The following is a 16,681-nucleotide window of genomic DNA, read 5'->3' on the forward strand; positions in this document are numbered from 1 at the left end:
TCTTGGCTAAGGTGTCTTGGCTAATGTGTCTTGGCTAAAGTGTCTTGGCTTAGGTGTCTTGGCTAAGGTGTCTCGGCTAAGGTGTCTTGGTTAAGGTGTCTTGGCTAAGGTATCTGGGCTAATGTGTCTTGGCTAAGTTGTCTAAGCTAAGGTGTCTTGGCTAATGTGTCTTGGCTAAGGTGTCTTGGCTAAGGTGTCTTGGCTAAGGTGTCTTGGCTAAGGTGTCTTGGCTAATGTGTCTCGGCTAATGTGTCTTGGCTAAGGTGTCTTGGCTAATGTGTCTTGGCTAAAGTGTCTTGGCTAATGTGTCTCGGCTAAAGTGTCTTGGCTATGGTGTCTTGGCTAAGGTGTCTTGGCTAAGGTGTCTTGGCTAAGGTGTCTTGGCTAAGGTGTCTTGGCTAATGTGTCTCGGCTAATGTGTCTTGGCTAATGTGTCTTGGCTAATGTGTCTTGGCTATGGTGTCTTGGGTAATGTGTCTCGGCTAATGTGTCTTGGCTAAGGTGTCTTGGCTAATTAGTCTCGGCTAATGTGTCTTGGCTAAGGTGTCTTGGCTAAGGTGTCTGGGCTAATGTGTCTTGGCTAATGTGTCTTGGCTAATGTGTCTCGGCTAATGTGTCTCGGCTAAGGTGTCTTGGCTAAAGTGTCTTGGCTAATGTGTCTCGGCTAAGGTGTCTTGGCTAATGTGTCTTGGCTAAGGTGTCTTGGCTAAGGTGTCTTGGCTAAGGTGTCTTGGCTAATGTGTCTTGGCTAAGGTGTCTTGGCTAATGTGTCTCGGCTAATGTGTCTTGGCTAATGTGTCTTGGCTAATGTGTCTTGGCTAAGGTGTCTTGGCTAAGGTGTCTTGGCTAATGTGTCTTGGCTAAAGTGTCTTGGCTTAGGTGTCTTGGCTAATGTGTCTTGGCTAATGTGTCTCGGCTAAGGTGTCTTGGTTAAGGTGTCTTGGCTAAGGTGTCTGGGCTTATGTGTCTTGGCTAAGTTGTCTAAGCTAAAGTGTCTTGGCTTATGTGTCTCGGCGAATGTGTCTTGGCTAATGTGTCTTGGCTAATGTGTCTTGGCTAATGTGTCTTGGATAAGCTGTCTTGGCTAAGGTGTCTTGGCTAAGGTGTCTTGGCTAAAGTGTCTTGGCTAAGGTGTCTTGGCTAATGTGTCTCGGCTAAGGTGTCTTGGCTAAGGTGTCTTGGCTAATGTGTCTTGGCTAAGGTGTCTTGGCTAAGGTGTCTTGGCTAAGGTGTCTTGGCTAAGGTGTCTTGGCTAAGGTGTCTTGGCTAATGTGTCTCGGCTAATGTGTCTTGGTTAAGGTGTCTTGACTAAGGTGTCTTGGCTAATGTGTCTTGGCTAAGGTGTCTTGGCTAAGGTGTCTTGGCTAATGTGTCTTAGCTAAAGTGTCTTGGCTAATGTGTCTCGGCTAAAGTGTCTTGGCTATGGTGTCTTGGCTAAGGTGTCTTGGCTAAGGTGTCTTGGCTAAGGTGTCTTGGCTAATGTGTCTTGGCTAATGTGTCTCGGCTAATGTGTCTTGGCTAATGTGTCTTGGCTAATGTGTCTTGGCTAAGGTGTCTTGGCTAATGTGTCTTGGCTAAGCTGTCTTGGCTAAGGTGTCTTGGCTAATGTGTCTTGGCTAAAGTGTCTTGGCTAAGGTGTCTTGGCTAATGTGTCTCGGCTAAGGTGTCTTGGCTAAGGTAACTTGGCTAATGTGTCTTGGCTAAGGTGTCTTGGCTAAGGTGTCTTGGCTAATGTGTCTCGGCTAATGTGTCTTGGCTAAGGTGTCTTGACTAAGGTGTCTTGGCTCATGTGTCTTGGCTAAGGTGTCTTGGCTAATGTGTCTTGGCTAATGTGTCTTGGCTAATGTGTCTCGGCTAAGGTGTCTTGGCTAAGGTGTCTTGGCTAAGGTGTCTTGGCTAAGGTGTCTTGGCTAAGGTGTCTTGGCTAATGTGTCTTGGCTAATGTGTCTCGGCTAAAGTGTCTTGGCTAAGGTGTCTTGGCTAAGGTGTCTTGGCTAAGGTGTCTTGGCTAAGGTGTCTTGGCTAAGTTGTCTCGGCTAAGGTGTCTTGGCTAAAGTGTCTTGGCTAAAGTGTCTTGGCTAATGTGTCTCGGCTAAGGTGTCTTGGCTAATGTGTCTTGGCTAAGGTGTCTTGGCTAATGTGTCTTGGCTAAGGTGTCTTGGCTAAGGTGTCTTGGCTAAGGTGTCTTGGCTAATGTGTCTTGGCTAAGGTGTCTTGGCTAATGTGTCTCGGCTAATGTGTCTTGGCTAATGTGTCTTGGCTAATGTGTCTTGGCTAAGGTGTCTCGGCTAAGGTGTCTTGGCTAAGGTGTCTTGGCTAAGGTGTCTTGGCTAAAGTGTCTTGGCTTAGGTGTCTTGGCTAATGTGTCTTGGCTAATGTGTCTCGGCTAAGGTGTCTTGGTTAAGGTGTCTTGGCTAATGTGTCTGGGCTAATGTGTCTTGGCTAAGTTGTCTAAGCTAAAGTGTCTTGGCTTATGTGTCTCGGCTAATGTGTCTTGGCTAATGTGTCTTGGCTAATGTGTCTTGGCTAAGCTGTCTTGGCTAAGGTGTCTTGGCTAAGGTGTCTTGGCTTAGGTGTCTTGGCTTAGGTGTCTTGGCTAATGTGTCTCGGCTAAGGTGTCTTGGCTAAGGTGTCTTGGCTAATGTGTCTTGGCTAAGGTGTCTTGGCTAAGGTGTCTTGGCTAAGGTGTCTTGGCTAAGGTGTCTTGGCTAATGTGTCTCGGCTAATGTGTCTTGGCTAAGGTGTCTTGACTAAGGTGTCTTGGCTAATGTGTCTTGGCTAAGGTGTCTTGGCTAAGGTGTCTTGGCTAATGTGTCTTAGCTTAAGTGTCTTGGCTAATGTGTCTCGGCTAAAGTGTCTTGGCTATGGTGTCTTGGCTAATGTGTCTCGGCTAAGGTGTCTTGGCTAAGGTGTCTTGGCTAATGTGTCTCGGCTAATGTGTCTTGGCTAATGTGTCTTGGCTAATGTGTCTTGGCTAAGGTGTCTTGGCTAATGTGTCTCGGCTAATGTGTCTTGGCTAAGGTGTCTTGGCTAATGTGTCTCGGCTAATGTGTCTTGGCTAAGGTGTCTTAGCTAAGGTGTCTTGGCTAATGTGTCTTGGCTAATGTGTCTTGGCTAATGTGTCTCGGCTAAGGTGTCTTGGCTAAGGTGTCTTGGCTAAGGTGTCTTGGCTAAGGTGTCTTGGCTAAGGTGTCTTGGCTAAGGTGTCTTGGCTAATGTGTCTCGGCTAAAGTGTCTTGGCTAAGGTGTCTTGGCTAAGGTGTCTTGGCTAAGGTGTCTTGGCTAATGTGTTTCGGCTAAGGTGTCTTGGCTAAAGTGTCTTGGCTAATGTGTCTCGGCTAAGGTGTCTTGGCTAATGTGTCTTGGCTAAGGTGTCTTGGCTAATGTGTCTTGGCTAAGGTGTCTTGGCTAAGGTGTCTTGGCTAAGGTGTCTTGGCTAATGTGTCTTGGCTAAGGTGTCTTGGCTAATGTGTCTTGGCTAATGTGTCTTGGCTAAAGTGTCTTGGCTAAGGTGTCTTGGCTAATGTGTCTTGGCTAAAGTGTCTTGGCTTAGGTGTCTTGGCTAAGGTGTCTCGGTTAAGGTGTCTTGGTTAAGGTGTCTTGGCTAAGGTATCTGGGCTAATGTGTCTTGGCTAAGTTGTCTAAGCTAAGGTGTCTTGGCTAAGGTGTCTTGACTAAGGTGTCTTGGCTAAGGTGTCTTGGCTAAGGTGTCTTGGCTAATGTGTCTTGGCTAATGTGTCTTGGCTAAAGTGTCTTGGCTAAGGTGTCTTGGCTAATATGTCTTGGCTAAAGTGTCTTGGCTTAGGTGTCTTGGCTAAGGTGTCTCGGCTAAGGTGTCTTGGTTAAGGTGTCTTGGCTAAGGTATCTGGGCTAATGTGTCTTGGCTAAGTTGTCTAAGCTAAGGTGTCTTGGCTAAGGTGTCTTGACTAAGGTGTCTTGGCTAAGGTGTCTTGGCTAAGGTGTCTTGGCTAATGTGTCTTGGCTAATGTGTCTTGGCTAAGGTGTCTTGGCTAAGGTGTCTTGGCTAAGGTGTCTTGGCTAAAGTGTCTTGGCTAAGGTGTCTTGGCTAATGTGTCTCGGCTAAGGTGTCTTGGCTAAGGTGTCTTGGCTAATGTGTCTTGGCTAAGGTGTCTTGGCTAAGGTGTCTTGGCTAAGGTGTCTTGGCTAAGGTGTCTTGGCTAATGTGCCTCGGCTAATGTGTCTTGGCTAAGGTGTCTTGACTAAGGTGTCTTGGCTAATGTGTCTTGGCTAAGGTGTCTTGGCTAAGGTGTCTTGGCTAATGTGTCTTGGCTAAAGTGTCTTTACTAATGTGTCTCAGCTAAAGTGTCTTGGCTATGGTGTCTTGGCTAAGGTGTCTTGGCTAAGGTGTCTTGGCTAAGGTGTCTTGGCTAATGTGTCTCGGCTAATGTGTCTTGGCTAATGTGTCTTGGCTAATGTGTCTTGGCTAAGGTGTCTTGGCTAAGGTGTCTGGGCTAATGTGTCTTGGCTAATGTGTCTTGGCTAATGTGTCTCGGCTAATGTGTCTCGGCTAAGGTGTCTTGGCTAAAGTGTCTTGGCTAATGTGTCTCGGCTAAGGTGTCTTGGCTAATGTGTCTTGGCTAAGGTGTCTTGGCTAATGTGTCTTGGCTAAGGTGTCTTGGCTAAGGTGTCTTGGCTAAGGTGTCTTGGCTAATGTGTCTTGGCTAATGTGTCTTGGCTAATGTGTCTCGGCTAATGTGTCTTGGCTAATGTGTCTTGGCTAATGTGTCTTGGCTAAGGTGTCTTGGCTAAGGTGTCTTGGCTAATGTGTCTTGGCTAAAGTGTCTTGGCTTAGGTGTCTTGGCTAATGTGTCTTGGCTAATGTGTCTCGGCTAAGGTGTCTTGGTTAAGGTGTCTTGGCTAAGGTGTCTGGGCTTATGTGTCTTGGCTAAGTTGTCTAAGCTAAAGTGTCTTGGCTAATGTGTCTCGGCTAATGTGTCTTGGCTAAGGTGTCTTGGCTAATGTGTCTTGGCTAATGTGTCTTGGCTAATGTGTCTTGGATAAGCTGTCTTGGCTAAGGTGTCTTGGCTAAGGTGTCTTGGCTAAAGTGTCTTGGCTAAGGTGTCTTGGCTAATGTGTCTCGGCTAAGGTGTCTTGGCTAAGGTGTCTTGGCTAATGTGTCTTGGCTAAGGTGTCTTGGCTAAGGTGTCTTGGCTAAGGTGTCTTGGCTAAGGTGTCTTGGCTAAGGTGTCTTGGCTAATGTGTCTCGGCTAATGTGTCTTGGTTAAGGTGTCTTGACTAAGGTGTCTTGGCTAATGTGTCTTGGCTAAGGTGTCTTGGCTAAGGTGTCTTGGCTAATGTGTCTTAGCTAAAGTGTCTTGGCTAATGTGTCTCGGCTAAAGTGTCTTGGCTATGGTGTCTTGGCTAAGGTGTCTTGGCTAAGGTGTCTTGGCTAAGGTGTCTTGGCTAATGTGTCTTGGCTAATGTGTCTCGGCTAATGTGTCTTGGCTAATGTGTCTTGGCTAATGTGTCTTGGCTAAGGTGTCTTGGCTAATGTGTCTTGGCTAAGCTGTCTTGGCTAAGGTGTCTTGGCTAATGTGTCTTGGCTAAAGTGTCTTGGCTACGGTGTCTTGGCTAATGTGTCTCGGCTAAGGTGTCTTGGCTAAGGTAACTTGGCTAATGTGTCTTGGCTAAGGTGTCTTGGCTAAGGTGTCTTGGCTAATGTGTCTGGGCTAATGTGTCTTGGCTAAGGTGTCTTGACTAAGGTGTCTTGGCTAATGTGTCTTGGCTAAGGTGTCTTGGCTAATGTGTCTTGGCTAATGTGTCTTGGCTAATGTGTCTCGGCTAAGGTGTCTTGGCTAAGGTGTCTTGGCTAAGGTGTCTTGGCTAAGGTGTCTTGGCTAAGGTGTCTTGGCTAATGTGTCTTGGCTAATGTGTCTCGGCTAAAGTGTCTTGGCTAAGGTGTCTTGGCTAAGGTGTCTTGGCTAAGGTGTCTTGGCTAAGGTGTCTTGGCTAATGTGTCTCGGCTAAGGTGTCTTGGCTAAAGTGTCTTGGCTAATGTGTCTAGGCTAAGGTGTCTTGGCTAATGTGTCTTGGCTAAGGTGTCTTGGCTTATGTGTCTTGGCTAAGGTGTCTTGGCTAAGGTGTCTTGGCTAAGGTGTCTTGGCTAATGTGTCTTGGCTAAGGTGTCTTGGCTAATGTGTCTCGGCTAATGTGTCTTGGCTAATGTGTCTTGGCTAATGTGTCTTGGCTAAGGTGTCTTGGCTAAGGTGTCTTGGCTAAGGTGTCTTGGCTAAAGTGTCTTGGCTTAGGTGTCTTGGCTAATGTGTCTTGGCTAATGTGTCTCGGCTAAGGTGTCTTGGTTAAGGTGTCTTGGCTAATGTGTCTGGGCTAATGTGTCTTGGCTAAGTTGTCTAAGCTAAAGTGTCTTGGCTTATGTGTCTCGGCTAATGTGTCTTGGCTAATGTGTCTTGGCTAATGTGTCTTGGCTAAGCTGTCTTGGCTAAGGTGTCTTGGGTAAGGTGTCTTGGCTTAGGTGTCTTGGCTAAGGTGTCTTGGCTAATGTGTCTCGGCTAAGGTGTCTTGGCTAAGGTGTCTTGGCTAATGTGTCTTGGCTAAGGTGTCTTGGCTAAGGTGTCTTGGCTAAGGTGTCTTGGCTAAGGTGTCTTGGCTAATGTGTCTCGGCTAATGTGTCTTGGCTAAGGTGTCTTGACTAAGGTGTCTTGGCTAATGTGTCTTGGCTAAGGTGTCTTGGCTAAGGTGTCTTGGCTAATGTGTCTTAGCTTAAGTGTCTTGGCTAATGTGTCTCGGCTAAAGTGTCTTGGCTATGGTGTCTTGGCTAAGGTGTCTTGGCTAAAGTGTCTTGGCTAAGGTGTCTTGGCTAATGTGTCTTGGCTAAGGTGTCTCGGCTAATGTGTCTTGGCTAAGGTGTCTTGGCTAATGTGTCTTGGCTAAGGTGTCTTGGCTAATGTGTCTTGGCTAAGGTGTCTTGGCTAAGGTAACTTGGCTAATGTGTCTTGGCTAAGGTGTCTTGGCTAAGGTGTCTTGGCTAAGGTGTCTTGGCTAAAGTGTCTTGGCTAAGGTGTCTTGGCTAATGTGTCTTGGCTAAAGTGTCTTGGCTAATGTGTCTCGGCTAAAGTGTCTTGGCTAAGGTGTCTTGGCTAAGGTGTCTTGGCTAAGGTGTCTTGGCTAAGGTGTCTTGGCTAATGTGTCTCGGCTAATGTGTCTTGGCTAATGTGTCTTGGCTAATGTGTCTTGGCTAAGGTGTCTTGGCTAATGTGTCTCGGCTAATGTGTCTTGGCTAAGGTGTCTTGGCTAATGTGTCTCGGCTAATGTGTCTTGGCTAAGGTGTCTTGGCTAAGGTGTCTTGGCTAATGTGTCTTGGCTAATGTGTCTTGGCTAATGTGTCTCGGCTAAGGTGTCTTGGCTAAGGTGTCTTGGCTAAGGTGTCTTGGCTAAGGTGTCTAGGCTAAGGTGTCTTGGCTAAGGTGTCTTGGCTAATGTGTCTCGGCTAAAGTGTCTTGGCTAAGGTGTCTTGGCTAAGGTGTCTTGGCTAAGGTGTCTTGGCTAAGGTGTCTTGGCTAATGTGTTTCGGCTAAGGTGTCTTGGCTAAAGTGTCTTGGCTAATGTGTCTCGGCTAAGGTGTCTTGGCTAATGTGTCTTGGCTAAGGTGTCTTGGCTAATGTGTCTTGGCTAAGGTGTCTTGGCTAAGGTGTCTTGGCTAATGTGTCTTGGCTAAGGTGTCTTGGCTAATGTGTCTCGGCTAATGTGTCTTGGATAATGTGTCTTTTCTAATGTGTCTTGGCTAAGGTGTCTTGGCTAAGGTGTCTTGGCTAAGGTGTCTTGGCTAAAGTGTCTTGGCTTAGGTGTCTTGGCTAATGTGTCTCGGCTAAGGTGTTTTGGTTAAGGTGTCTTGGCTAAGGTGTCTGGGCTAATGTGTCTTGGCTAAGTTGTCTAAGCTAAGGTGTCTTGGCTTATGTGTCTCGGCTAATGTGTCTTGGCTAAGGTGTCTTGGCTAAGGTGTCTTGGCTAATGTGTCTTGGCTAATGTGTCTTGGCTAATGTGTCTTGGCTAAGCTGTCTTGGCTAAGGTGTCTTGGCTAAGGTGTCTTGGCTAAAGTGTCTTGGCTAAGGTGTCTTGGCTAATGTGTCTTGGCTAAGGTGTCTTGGCTAAGGTGTCTTGGCTAAGGTGTCTTGGCTAAGGTGTCTTGGCTAATGTGTCTCGGCTAATGTGTCTTGGCTAAGGTGTCTTGACTAAGGTGTCTTGGCTAATGTGTCTTGGCTAAGGTGTCTTGGCTAAGGTGTCTTGGTTAATGTGTCTTGGCTAAAGTGTCTTGGCTAATGTGTCTCGGCTAAAGTGTCTTGGCTATGGTGTCTTGGCTAAGGTGTCTTGGCTAAGGTGTCTTGGCTGAGGTGTCTTGGCTAAGGTGTCTTGGCTAATGTGTCTCGGCTAATGTGTCTTGGCTAGTGTGTCTTGGCTAATGTGTCTTGGCTAAGGTGTCTTGGGTAATGTGTCTCGGCTAATGTGTCTTGGCTAAGGTGTCTTGGCTAATGTGTCTCGGCTAATGTGTCTTGGCTAAGGTGTCTTGGCTAAGGTGTCTTGGCTAATGTGTCTTGGCTAATGTGTCTTGGCTAATGTGTCTCGGCTAAGGTGCCTTGGCTAAGGTGTCTTGGCTAAGGTGTCTTGGCTAAGGTGTCTTGGCTAAGGTGTCTTGGCTAATGTGTCTCGGCTAAGGTGTCTTGGCTAAGGTGTCTTGGCTAAGGTGTCTTGACTAAGGTGTCTTGGCTAAGGTGTCTTGGCTAATGTGTCTCGGCTAAGGTGTCTTGGCTAAGGTGTCTTGGCTAATGTGTCTTGGCTAAAGTGTCTTGGCTAAGGTGTCTTGGCTAATGTGTCTCGGCTAATGTGTCTTGGCTAAGGTGTCTTGGCTAATGTGTCTCGGCTAATGTGTCTTGGCTAAGGTGTCTTGGCTAAGGTGTCTTGGCTAATGTGTCTCGGCTAATGTGTCTCGGCTAAAGTGTCTTGGCTAAGGTGTCTTGGCTAAGGTGTCTTGGCTAATGTGTCTTGGCTAAAGTGTCTTGGCTAAGGTGTCTTGGCTAATGTGTCTCGGCTAATGTGTCTTGGCTAAGGTGTCTTGGCTAATGTGTCTCGGCTAATGTGTCTTGGCTAAGGTGTCTTGGCTAATGTGTCTTGGCTAAGGTGTCTTGGCTAATGTGTCTCGGCTAAGGTGTCTTGGCTAAGGTGTCTTGGCTAAGGTGTCTTGGCTAAGGTGTCTGGGCTAATGTGTCTTGGCTAAGTTGTCTAAGCTAAAGTGTCTTGGCTAAGGTGTCTTGGCTAAGGTGTCTTGGCTAAGGTGTCTTGGCTAATGTGTCTTGGCTAAAGTGTCTTGGCTTAGGTGTCTTGGCTAATGTGTCTTGGCTAATGTGTCTCGGCTAAGGTGTCTTGGTTAAGGTGTCTTGGCTAAGGTGTCTGGGCTAATGTGTCTTGGCTAAGTTGTCTAAGCTAAAGTGTCTTGGCTTATGTGTCTTGGCTAATGTGTCTCGGCTAATGTGTCTTGGCTAATGTGTCTTGGCTAATGTGTCTTGGCTAAGGTGTCTTGGCTAATGTGTCTTGGCTAAGGTGTCTCTGCTAAGGTGTCTTGCCTAAGGTGTCTTGGCTAAGGTGTCTCGGCTAAAGTGTCTTCGCTAAGGTGTCTTGGCTAAGGTGTCTTGGCTAAGGTGTCTTGGCTAAGGTGTCTTGGCTAATGTGTCTCGGCTAAGGTGTCTTGGCTAAAGTGTCTTGGCTTATGTGTCTCGGCTAAGGTGTCTTGGCTAATGTGTCTTGGCTAAGGTGTCTTGGCTAATGTGTCTTGGCTAAGGTGTCTTGGCTAAGGTGTCTTGGCTAAGGTGTCTTGGCTAATGTGTCTTGACTAAGGTGTCTTGGCTAATGTGTCTCGGCTAATGTGTCTTGGCGAATGTGTCTTGGCTAATGTGTCTTGGCTAAGGTGTCTTGGCTAAGGTGTCTTGGCTAATGTGTCTTGGCTAAAGTGTCTTGGCTTAGGTGTCTTGGCTAATGTGTCTTGGCTAATGTGTCTCGGCTAATGTGTCTTGGTTAAGGTGTCTTGGCTAAGGTGTCTGGGCTAATGTGTCTTGGCTAAGTTGTCTAAGCTAAAGTGTCTTGGCTTATGTGTCTCGGCTAATGTGTCTTGGCTAAGGTGTCTTGGCTAATGTGTCTTGGCTAATGTGTCTTGGCTAATGTGTCTTGGCTAAGCTGTCTTGGCTAAGGTGTCTTGGCTAAGGTGTCTTGGCTAAAGTGTCTTGGCTAAGGTGTCTTGGCTAATGTGTCTCGGCTAAGGTGTCTTGGCTAAGGTGTCTTGGCTAATGTGTCTTGGCTAAGGTGTCTTGGCTAAGGTGTCTTGGCTAAGGTGTCTTGGCTAATGTGTCTCGGCTAATGTGTCTTGGCTAAGGTGTCTTGACTAAGGTGTCTTGGCTAATGTGTCTTGGCTAAGGTGTCTTGGCTAAGGTGTCTTGGCTAAGGTGTCTGGGCTAATGTGTCTTGGCTAAGTTGTCTAAGCTAAAGTGTCTTGGCTTATGTGTCTCGGCTAATGTGTCTTGGCTAAGGTGTCTTAGCTAAAGTGTCTTGGCTAATGTGTCTCGGCTAAAGTGTCTTGGCTATGGTGTCTTGGCTAAGGTGTCTTGGCTAAGGTGTCTTGGCTAAGGTGTCTTGGCTAATGTGTCTTGGCTAATGTGTCTCGGCTAATGTGTCTTGGCTAATGTGTCTTGGCTAATGTGTCTTGGCTAAGGTGTCTTGGCTAATGTGTCTTGGCTAAGGTGTCTTGGCTAAGGTGTCTTGGCTAATGTGTCTTGGCTAAAGTGTCTTGGCTAAGGTGTCTTGGCTAAGGTGTCTTGGCTAATGTGTCTCGGCTAAAGTGTCTTGGCTAAGGTATCTTGGCTAATGTGTCTTGGCCAAGGTGTCTTGGCTAATGTGTCTTGGCTAAGGTGTCTTGGCTAAGGTGTCTTGGCTAATGTGTCTTGGCTAAGGTGTCTCGGCTAATGTGTCTTGGCTAAAGTGTCTTGGCTAATGTGTCTCGGCTAATGTGTCTCGGCTAAGGTGTCTTGGCTAAAGTGTCTTGGCTAAGGTGTCTTGGCTAATGTGTCTTGGCTAATGTGTCTCGGCTACGGTGTCTTGGTTAAGGTGTCTTGGCTAAGGTGTCTGGGCTAATGTGTCTTGGCTAAGTTGTCTAAGCTAAAGTGTCTTGGCTTATGTGTTTTGGCTAATGTGTCTCGGCTAATGTGTCTCGGCTAAGGTGTCTTGGCTAAGGTGTCTTGGCTAAGGTGTCTCGGCTAATGTGTCTTGGCTAAGGTGTCTTAGCTAAGGTGTCTTGGCTAATGTGTTTTGGCTAAGGTGTCTTGGCTAAGGTGTCTTGGCTAAGGTGTCTTGGCTAATGTGTCTTGGCTAAGGTGTCTTGGCTAAGGTGTCTTGGCTAAGGTGTCTTGGCTAAGGTGTCTTGGCTTATGTGTCTTGGCTAAGGTGTCTTGGCTAAGGTGTCTTGGCTAATGTGTCTCGGCTAAGGTGTCTCGGCTAAGGTGTCTTGGCTAAGGTGTCTTGGCTAAGATGCTTGGCTAAGGTGTCTTGGCTAAGGTGTCTTGGCTAAGGTGTCTTGGCTAATGTGTCTTGGCTAAGGTGTTTTCTCTAAGGTGTCTTGGCTAAGGTGTCTTGGCTAAGGTGTCTTGGCTAATGTGTCTCGGCTAAGGTGTCTCGGCTAAGGTGTCTTGGCTAATGTGTCTTGGCTAAGGTGTCTTGGCTAAGGTGTCTTGGCTAAGGTGTCTTGGCTAAAATGCTTGGCTAAGGTGTCTTGGCTAAGGTGTCTTGGCTAAGGTGTCTTGGCTAATGTGTCTTGGCTAAGGTGTTTTCTCTAAGGTGTCTTGGCTAAGGTGTCTTGGCTAATGTGTCTCGGCTAATGTGTCTTGGCTAAGGTGTCTTGGCTAAGGTGTCTTGGCTAAGGTGTCTTGGCTAATGTGTCTCGGCTAAAGTGTCTTGGCTAAGGTGTCTTGGCTAAGGTGTCTTGGCTAATGTGTCTTGGCGAATGTGTCTTGGCTAAGGTGTCTTGGCTAAGGTGTCTTGGCTAAGGTGTCTTGGCTAAGGTGTCTTGGCTTAGGTGTCTTGGCTAATGTGTCTTGGCTAAGGTGTCTTGGCTAAGGTGTCTTGGCTAAGGTGTCTTGGCTAAGGTGTCTTGGCTAAGGTGTCTTGGCTAATGTGTCTTGGCTAAGGTGTCTTGGCTAATGTGTCTTGACTAATGTGTCTTGGCTAAGGTGTTTTGGCTAAGGTGTCTTGGCTAAAGTGTCTTGGCTAAGGTGTCTTGGCTAAGGTGTCTTGGCTAAGGTGTCTTGGCTAAGGTGTCTTGGCTAATGTGTCTTGGCTAAGGTGTTTTGGCTAAGGTGTCTTGGCTAAGGTGTCTTGGCTAATGTGTCTCGGCTAAAGTGTCTTGGCTAAGGTGTCTTGGCTAAGGTGTCTTGGCTAATGTGTCTTGGCGAATGTGTCTTGGCTAAGGTGTCTTGGCTAAGGTGTCTTGGCTAAGGTGTCTTGGCTAAGGTGTCTTGGCTTAGGTGTCTTGGCTAATGTGTCTTGGCTAAGGTGTCTTGGCTAAGGTGTCTTGGCTAAGGTGTCTTGGCTAAGGAGTCTTGGCTAAGGTGTCTTGGCTAAGGTGTCTTGGCTAATGTGTCTTGGCTAAGGTGTCTTGGCTAATGTGTCTTGGCTAATGTGTCTTGGCTAAGGTGTTTTGGCTAAGGTGTCTTGGCTAAAGTGTCTTGGCTAAGGTGTCTTGGCTAAGGTGTCTTGGCTAAGGTGTCTTGGCTAAGGTGTCTTGGCTAATGTGTCTTGGCTAATGTGTCTCGGCACAAGTGTCTTGGCTAAGGTGTCTTGCCTAAAGTGTCTTGGCTGAGGTGTCTTGGCTAAGGTGTCTTGGCTAAGGTGTCTTGGCTAAGGTGTCTTGGCTAAGGTGTCTTGGCTAAGGTGTCTTGGCTAATGTGTCTTGGCTAATGTGTCTCGGCAAAAGTGTCTTGGCTAAGGTGTCTTGCCTAAAGTGTCTTGGCTGAGGTGTCTTGGCTAAGGTGTCTTGGCTAAGGTGTCTTGGCTAAGGTGTCTTGGCTAAGGTGTCTCGGCTAATGTGTCTTGGCTAATGTGTCTCGGCAAAAGTGTCTTGGCTAAGGTGTCTTGCCTAAAGTGTCTTGGCTAATGTGTCTTGGCTAAGGTGTCTTGGCTAATGTGTCTTGGCTAATGTGTCTTGGCTAAGGTGTTTTGGCTAAGGTGTCTTGGCTAAAGTGTCTTGGCTAAGGTGTCTTGGCTAAGGTGTCTTGGCTAAGGTGTCTTGGCTAAGGTGTCTTGGCTAATGTGTCTTGGCTAATGTGTCTCGGCAAAAGTGTCTTGGCTAAGGTGTCTTGCCTAAAGTGTCTTGGCTGAGGTGTCTTGGCTAAGGTGTCTTGGCTAAGGTGTCTTGGCTAAGGTGTCTTGGCTAAGGTGTCTCGGCTAATGTGTCTTGGCTAATGTGTCTTGGCTAAAGTGTCTTGGCTAAGGTGTCTTGGCTAATGTGTCTTGGCTAAGGTGTCTTGGCTAATGTGTCTTGGCTAAGGTGTCTTGGCTAATGTGTCTTGGCTAATGTGTCTTGGCTAAGGTGTTTTGGCTAAGGTGTCTTGGCTAAAGTGTCTTGGCTAAGGTGTCTTGGCTAAGGTGTCTTGGCTAAGGTGTCTTGGCTAAGGTGTCTTGGCTAAGGTGTCTTGGCTAAGGTGTCTTGGCTAATGTGTCTTGGCTAATGTGTCTCGGCAAAAGTGTCTTGGCTAAGGTGTCTTGCCTAAAGTGTCTTGGCTGAGGTGTCTTGGCTAAGGTGTCTTGGCTAAGGTGTCTTGGCTAAGGTGTCTTGGCTAAGGTGTCTCGGCTAATGTGTCTTGGCTAATGTGTCTTGGCTAAAGTGTCTTGGCTAAGGTGTCTTGGCTAATGTGTCTTGGCTAAGGTGTCTTGGCTAATGTGTCTTGGCTAAGGTGTCTTGGCTAATGTGTCTTGGCTAAGGTGTCTTGGCTAATGTGTCTTGGCTAATGTGTCTTGGCTAAGGTGTTTTGGCTAAGGTGTCTTGGCTAAAGTGTCTTGGCTAAGGTGTCTTGGCTAAGGTGTCTTGGCTAAGGTGTCTTGGCTAAGGTGTCTTGGCTTAGGTGTCTTGGCTAATGTGTCTTGGCTAAGGTGTCTTGGCTAAGGTGTCTTGGCTAAGGTGTCTTGGCTAAGGTGTCTTGGCTAAGGTGTCTTGGCTAATGTGTCTTGGCTAAGGTGTCTTGGCTAATGTGTCTTGGCTAATGTGTCTTGGCTAAGGTGTTTTGGCTAAGGTGTCTTGGCTAAAGTGTCTTGGCTAAGGTGTCTTGGCTAAGGTGTCTTGGCTAAGGTGTCTTGGCTAAGGTGTCTTGGCTAATGTGTCTTGGCTAATGTGTCTCGGCAAAAGTGTCTTGGCTAAGGTGTCTTGCCTAAAGTGTCTTGGCTGAGGTGTCTTGGCTAAGGTGTCTTGGCTAAGGTGTCTTGGCTAAGGTGTCTTGGCTAAGGTGTCTTGGCTAAGGTGTCTTGGCTAATGTGTCTTGGCTAATGTGTCTCGGCAAAAGTGTCTTGGCTAAGGTGTCTTGCCTAAAGTGTCTTGGCTGAGGTGTCTTGGCTAAGGTGTCTTGGCTAAGGTGTCTTGGCTAAGGTGTCTTGGCTAAGGTGTCTCGGCTAATGTGTCTTGGCTAATGTGTCTCGGCAAAAGTGTCTTGGCTAAGGTGTCTTGCCTAAAGTGTCTTGGCTAATGTGTCTTGGCTAAGGTGTCTTGGCTAATGTGTCTTGGCTAATGTGTCTTGGCTAAGGTGTTTTGGCTAAGGTGTCTTGGCTAAAGTGTCTTGGCTAAGGTGTCTTGGCTAAGGTGTCTTGGCTAAGGTGTCTTGGCTAAGGTGTCTTGGCTAATGTGTCTTGGCTAATGTGTCTCGGCAAAAGTGTCTTGGCTAAGGTGTCTTGCCTAAAGTGTCTTGGCTGAGGTGTCTTGGCTAAGGTGTCTTGGCTAAGGTGTCTTGGCTAAGGTGTCTTGGCTAAGGTGTCTCGGCTAATGTGTCTTGGCTAATGTGTCTTGGCTAAAGTGTCTTGGCTAATGTGTCTTGGCTAATGTGTCTTGGCTAAGGTGTTTTGGCTAAGGTGTCTTGGCTAAAGTGTCTTGGCTAAGGTGTCTTGGCTAAGGTGTCTTGGCTAATGTGTCTCGGCTAAGGTGTCTTGGCTAATGTGTCTCGGCTAAGGTGTCTCGGCTAAGGTGTCTTGGCTAAGATGCTTGGCTAAGGTGTCTTGGCTAAGGTGTCTTGGCTAAGGTGTCTTGGCTAATGTGTCTTGGCTAAGGTGTTTTCTCTAAGGTGTCTTGGCTAAGGTGTCTTGGCTAAGGTGTCTTGGCTAATGTGTCTCGGCTAAGGTGTCTCGGCTAAGGTGTCTTGGCTAATGTGTCTTGGCTAAGGTGTCTTGGCTAAGGTGTCTTGGCTAAGGTGTCTTGGCTAAAATGCTTGGCTAAGGTGTCTTGGCTAAGGTGTCTTGGCTAAGGTGTCTTGGCTAATGTGTCTTGGCTAAGGTGTTTTCTCTAAGGTGTCTTGGCTAAGGTGTCTTGGCTAATGTGTCTCGGCTAATGTGTCTTGGCTAAGGTGTCTTGGCTAAGGTGTCTTGGCTAAGGTGTCTTGGCTAATGTGTCTCGGCTAAAGTGTCTTGGCTAAGGTGTCTTGGCTAAGGTGTCTTGGCTAAGGTGTCTTGGCTAATGTGTCTTGGCGAATGTGTCTTGGCTAAGGTGTCTTGGCTAATGTGTCTCGGCTAAGGTGTCTTGGCTAATGTGTCTCGGCTAAGGTGTCTCGGCTAAGGTGTCTTGGCTAAGGTGTCTTGGCTAAGATGCTTGGCTAAGGTGTCTTGGCTAAGGTGTCTTGGCTAAGGTGTCTTGGCTAATGTGTCTTGGCTAAGGTGTTTTCTCTAAGGTGTCTTGGCTAAGGTGTCTTGGCTAAGGTGTCTTGGCTAATGTGTCTCGGCTAAGGTGTCTCGGCTAAGGTGTCTTGGCTAATGTGTCTTGGCTAAGGTGTCTTGGCTAAGGTGTCTTGGCTAAGGTGTCTTGGCTAAAATGCTTGGCTAAGGTGTCTTGGCTAAGGTGTCTTGGCTAAGGTGTCTTGGCTAATGTGTCTTGGCTAAGGTGTTTTCTCTAAGGTGTCTTGGCTAAGGTGTCTTGGCTAATGTGTCTCGGCTAATGTGTCTTGGCTAAGGTGTCTTGGCTAAGGTGTCTTGGCTAAGGTGTCTTGGCTAAGGTGTCTTGGCTAATGTGTCTTGGCTAATGTGTCTTGGCGAATGTGTCTTGGCTAAGGTGTCTTGGCTAAGGTGTCTTGGCTAAGGTGTCTTGGCTAAGGTGTCTTGGCTTAGGTGTCTTGGCTAATGTGTCTTGGCTAAGGTGTCTTGGCTAAGGTGTCTTGGCTAAGGTGTCTTGGCTAAGGTGTCTTGGCTAAGGTGTCTTGGCTAATGTGTCTTGGCTAAGGTGTCTTGGCTAATGTGTCTTGGCTAATGTGTCTTGGCTAAGGTGTTTTGGCTAAGGTGTCTTGGCTAAAGTGTCTTGGCTAAGGTGTCTTGGCTAAGGTGTCTTGGCTAAGGTGTCTTGGCTAAGGTGTCTTGGCTAATGTGTCTTGGCTAAGGTGTTTTGGCTAAGGTGTCTTGGCTAAGGTGTCTTGGCTAATGT

The 16,681-nt window shown here is 47.3% G+C and overlaps 1 long non-coding RNA gene across 1 annotated transcript in view; it reads left to right on the forward strand.

Annotated features, from left to right (window-relative positions):
* LOC125773311 (uncharacterized) overlaps positions 1-16,681 on the forward strand; it is a 68,434-nt gene that overhangs the window by 15,794 nt on the left and 35,959 nt on the right. Inside the window, exons 3-4 of the long non-coding RNA XR_007420026.1 lie at positions 3,162-3,497; positions 10,932-11,001. This is a non-coding gene — a long non-coding RNA (uncharacterized LOC125773311). The remainder of the gene's footprint in view (positions 1-3,161; positions 3,498-10,931; positions 11,002-16,681) is intronic.

The sequence above is a fragment of the Anopheles funestus genome (assembly GCF_943734845.2).
Source record: "Anopheles funestus chromosome X unlocalized genomic scaffold, idAnoFuneDA-416_04 X_unloc_29, whole genome shotgun sequence".
Classification (NCBI taxonomy): domain Eukaryota; kingdom Metazoa; phylum Arthropoda; class Insecta; order Diptera; family Culicidae; genus Anopheles; species Anopheles funestus.